The 5,435-nt window shown below is 36.1% G+C and overlaps 1 non-coding gene across 1 annotated transcript; it reads left to right on the top strand.

Annotated features, from left to right (window-relative positions):
• Positions 1 to 1,041: 1,041 nt before the first annotated feature.
• LOC148580166 (small nucleolar RNA R71) lies at positions 1,042 to 1,149 on the top strand. The gene has a single exon (XR_015895811.1). It is a non-coding gene; the product is annotated as a small nucleolar RNA R71 (small nucleolar RNA).
• Positions 1,150 to 5,435: the final 4,286 nt, after the last annotated feature.

Raw genomic sequence — 5,435 nt, 5'->3', positions numbered from 1 at the left:
TTCCCAAGTATCAATGCCAAATAATTTGGCATTCAGCTTCATGATTGCACCAAGAAACTTGGCAGTTTTCTCTTCAGTAACATCCTCATTCTCTTCAGAAGAGGAATACTCATCAGAGCTCATGAAGGGCATAAGGAGGTTCAATGGAATCTTTATGGTCTTTAGATGAGCCTCAGAGTCCTTTGGTTCCTCAGAGGGAAGCTCCTTATTGATCACTGGACATCCCAGGAGGTCTTCCTCCTTGGGATTCACGTCTTCCTCTCCCTCTTTGGGTTCGGCCAAGGTGCTTATGTCAATGGCCTTGCACTCTCCTTTTGGATTCTCTTCTGTATTGCTTGGGAGAGTACTTGGAGGGATTTCAGTGATCCTTTTACTCAGCTGGCCCACTTGTGCTTCCAAATTTCTAATGGAAGACCTGGTTTCATTCATGAAACTCACAGTGGCCTTAGATAGATCAGAGACTAGATTTGCTAAATTAGAAGCATTTTGTTCAGAGTTCTCTGTCTGTTGCTGAGTGGGTGATGGAAAAGGTTTACTATTGTTAAACCTGTTTCTTCCACCATTATTAAAGCCTTGTTGAGGCTTTTGATCCTTCCATGAGAAATTTGGATGATTTCTCCATGATGAGTTATAGGTGTTTCCATAAGGTTCACCTAAATAATTTACCTCTGCTATTGCAGGGTTTTCAGGATCATAAGCTTCTTCTTCAGAAGATGCCTCTTGAGTACTGTTGGATGCAGCTTGCATTCCATGCAGACTCTGAGAGATCATATTAACTTGCTGAGTCAATATTTTATTCTGAGCCAATATGGCATTCAGAGTATCAACTTCAAGAACTCCCTTCTTCATAGGCGTCCCATTGCTCACAGGATTCCTTTCAGAAGTGTACATGAACTGGTTATTAGCAACCATGTCAATGAGTTCTTGAGCATCTGCAAGCATTTTCTTTAGGTGAATGGATCCACCTGCAGAAGTGTCCAGTGACATCTTTGATAGCTCAAATAAACCATCATAGAATATATCCAGGATGGTCCATTCTGAAAGCATGTCAGAAGGACACTTTTTGGTCAACTGTTTGTATCTTTCCCAAGCTTCATAGAGGGATTCACCTTCTTTCTGTCTGAAGGTTTGAACATCAGCTCTAAGCTTGCTTAGCTTTTGAGGAGGAAAGTACTTGGCTAAGAAAGCCGTGACCAGCTTATCCCAAGAGTTCAGGCTGTCTTTGGGTTGAGAATCCAACCATAATCTAGCTCTGTCTCTTACAGCAAAAGGGAAAAGCATGAGCCTGTAGACTTCAGGAGCTACTCCATTAGTCTTAACAGTATCACATATCTGCAAGAATTCAGTTAAGAACTGAAAGGGATCTTCAGATGGAAGTCCATGAAACTTGCAGTTCTGCTGCATCAGAGAAACTAATTGAGGTTTCAGCTCAAAGTTGTTTGCTCCAATGGCAGGAATGGAGATGTTTCTTCCATGTAAATTGGAATTAGGTGCAGTAAAGTCACCAAGCATCTTCCTTACATTATTATTATTTTTGGCTGCCATCTCCACTTCCCTTTCGAAAATTTCTGAAAGGTTATCTCTGGATTGTTGTATTTTAGCTTCTCTTAATTTTCTCTTCAGAGTCCTTTCAGGTTCTGGATCTTCTTCAACAAGAATGTTCTTGTCCTTGCTCCTGCTCATATGACAAAGAAGAGGGCACAGAAAAAATAATAATAATAATATGGATCCTTTATACCACAGTATAGGGATCCCTTTGTGAGTGGAAGAAAAGAGGGAGACAAAGAGTGTGATGTAAAAAAAGAAACACAACTGTGAGGATGGCAGAGATGTGAGATGAGATGTTAGTAGATGAATAAATAAATAGAATAGGATGGGAGAGGGAGATTTTTCGAAAATAATTTTTGAAAAAGAGTTAGTGATTTTCGAAAATAGTTTTTGAAAAAGGTTAGTAATTTTTTGAAAATATTTTTTTTAAATCAAAAATAAAAATAAGAATAATTAGTTAATTAAAAAGAAATTTTTGAAAAAGAGGGAAGATATTTTCGAAAATTAGAGAGAGAGAGTTAGTTAGGTAGTTTTGAAAAAGTTAAGAAACAAACAAAAAGTTAGTTAGTTAGTTGAAACAAATTTTGAAAAGATAAGAAGTTAGGAGGTTAGAAAAGATATTTTGAAATTAGATTTTTGAAAAAGATAAGATGAGAAGATATTTTTGAAAAGATATGATAGAAATCAGTTTTTGAAAAAGATTTGATTTTTAAAATCACAATTAATGACTTGATTCACAAGAAATCACAAGATATGATTCTATAACTTAAAGTTTGAATCTTTCTTAACAAGCAAGTAACAAACTTGAAATTTTTGAATCAAAACATTAATTGTTATTGTTATTTTCGAAAATTTGGTATAAAAATAAGAAAAAGATTTTTGAAAAATATTTTTTGAATTTTCGAAAATAACTAAGAATTTTGAAAAAGATTTGATTTTTGAAAAAGATAAGATTTTCAAATTGAAAATTTGATTTGACTCATGAGAAACAACTAGATTTTTAAAAATTTTGAAAAAGTCAATTCAAATTTTCGAATTTGATGAGAAGAAAAAGGGAAAGATATTTTTTTGATTTTTGAAATTTTTATGATGAAAGAGAAAAACACTAAAAATGATGCAATGCATGAAATTTTTAGATCAAAACAATGAATGTATGCAAGAATGCTATGAATGTCAAGATGAACACCAAGAACACTATGAAGGTCATGATGAACATCAAGAACACATTTTTGAAAAATTTTTAATGCAAAAAAAACATGCAAGACACCAAACTTAGAATTCTTTAATGCTTAGACACTAAGAATTCAAGAATGCATATGAAAAACACCATACAACACAAAACAAAAAATCATCAAGATCAAACAAGAAGACTTACTAAGAACAACTTGAAGATCATGAAGAACACTATGAATGCATGAATTTTCGAAAAATGCAAGATGCACATGCAATTGACAACAAACTTATAACATGACTCAAGACTCAAACAATAAACACAAAAATATTTTTGATTTTTATGGTTCTCTAATTTTTTTTTGGATTTTTATTTTATATTTTTCGAAAAATTATTTTGAAAAAGAAAATAAGGATTCCAAAATTTTTAATATGAATTCCAGGAATCTTATGCTCTAAAGCTCCAATCAAAGGGTCAGGCATGGCTTAATAGCCAGCCAAGCTTTAGTATGTAACTCAGACATGACACGCCTGACATACTCATTCCCAAAGGAATTAGACATGGCTTTACAGCCAGCCAGGCTTCAACATGCTCCATGAAACACTAGAATTCATTCTTAAAAATTTTGAAGCCATAGAATAATTTATTTTTGAAAACATTTTTATAATTTTTTTTTTCGAAAACAAAGGAGAAAATTTTGAAATATTTTTGAAAAATTTTTTTGAAAACAAAATAAAAAGAAAATTACCTAATCTGAGCAACAAGATGAACCGTCAGTTGTCCAAACTCGAACAATCCCCGGCAACGGCGCCAAAAACTTGGTGCACGAAGTTGTGATGTCCAGGTTCAAATAATCCCTGGCAACGTGAGCAACTTGGTACGCGTAATCGTGATTACACTTTAATTATGTAAAATTCATGGCTCTTTCTTTCCCTGGCAATGGCGCCAAGAACATGGTGCCAATACCATAGTTCACAACTTCGATACAACTAACCAGCAAGTGCACTGGGTCGTCCAAGTATTACCTTACGTGAGTAAGGGTCGAATCCCACGGAGATTATTGGTATGAAGCAAGCTATGGTCACCTTGCAAATCTCAGTTAGGCAGATATAAATGAATAATGGTGTTTTCGAATTTAATATAATAAAATAGGGATAGAAATACTTATGTAATTCATTGGTAGGAATTTCAGATAAGCGAATGGAGATGCTTTCGTTCCTCTGAACCTCTGCTTTCCTGCTATCTTCATCCAATCAGTCTTACTCCTTTCCATGGCTGGCTTTATGCAAGGGCATCACCGTTGTCAGTGGCTACATCCCCTCCTCTCAGTGAATAATATGCTCACGCACCCTGTCACAGCACGGCTATTCATCTGTCGGTTCTCGATCATGCTGGAATAGGATTCACCCTCCTTTTGCGTCTGTCACTAACGCCCAACAATCGCGAGTTTGAAGCTCGTCACAGTCATTCAATCATTAAATCCTACTCGGAATACCACAGACAAGGTTTAGACTTTCCGGATTCTCTTGAATGCCGCCATCATCTTAGCTTACGCCACGAAGATTCTGGTTAGGAGATCTAAGAGATATTCATTCTAGCTTATTTCATATAGAATGGAAGTGTTTGTCAGGCACGTGTTCATAGGGGAGATGGTGATGAGCGTCACACATAATCATCACCTTCATCACGTTCTTGGGTGCGAATGGATATCTTGGAAGCGAAATAAGATGAATTGAATAGAGAACAGTAGTACTTTGCATTAATCTTTGAGGAACAGCAGAGCTCCACACCTTAATCTATGGAGTGTAGAAACTCTACCGTTGAAAATACATAAGTGAAAGGTCTAGGCATGGCCGAGATGGCCAGCCCTCAAACATAATCTAAGATAGCATACAACTGATCAAAGATACCTAATACAATAGTAAAAGGTCCTATTTATAATAAACTAGCTACTAAGGTTTACATGAGTAAGTAATTGATGCATAAATCCACTTCCTGGGCCCACTTGGTGTGTGTTTGGGCTGAGCTTGAGTGTTGCACGTGTAGAGGTCCTTCTTGGAGTTGAACGCCAGCTTTTGTGCCAGTTTCGGCGTTCAACTCTGGTTTTGGCTCCTTTTCTGGCGCTGGACGCCAGATTTGGGCAGAAAGCTGGCGTTGAACACCAGTTTACGTCGTCCATTCTTGGCCAAAGTATGGACTATTATACATTGCTGGAAAGCCCTAGATGTCTACTTTCCAACGCAATTGGAAGCGCGCCATTTCGAGTTTTGTAGCTCCAGAAAATCCATTTTGAGTTCAGGGAGGTCAGAATCCAACAGCATTAGCAGTCCTTTTTCAACCTCTGAATCTGATTTCTGCTCAAGTCCCTCAATTTCAGTCAGAAAATACCTGAAATCACAGAAAAACACACAAACTCATAGTAAAGTCCAGAAATGTGAATTTAACATAAAATCTATTAAAAACATCCCTAAAAGTAACTAGATTCTACTAAAAATATACTAAAAACAATGCCAAAAAACGTATAAATTATCCACTCATCACAACACCAAACTTAAATTGTTGCTTGTCCCCAAGCAACTGAAAATCAAAATAGGATAAAAAGAATAGAATATACTATAAATTCCAAACTATCAATGAAACATAGCTCCAATCAGATGAGCAGGACTTGTAGCTTTTTGCCTCTTGAATAGTTTTGGCATCTCACTTTATCCGTTGA

This window comes from Arachis ipaensis, chromosome B10 (assembly GCF_059453495.1).
Source record: "Arachis ipaensis isolate K30076 ecotype BB chromosome B10, ASM5945349v1, whole genome shotgun sequence".
Taxonomy (NCBI): Eukaryota; Viridiplantae; Streptophyta; class Magnoliopsida; order Fabales; family Fabaceae; genus Arachis; species Arachis ipaensis.
Note: the sequence above shows the minus strand (reverse complement) of the source record. Positions and strands in the feature narration are given on the sequence as shown.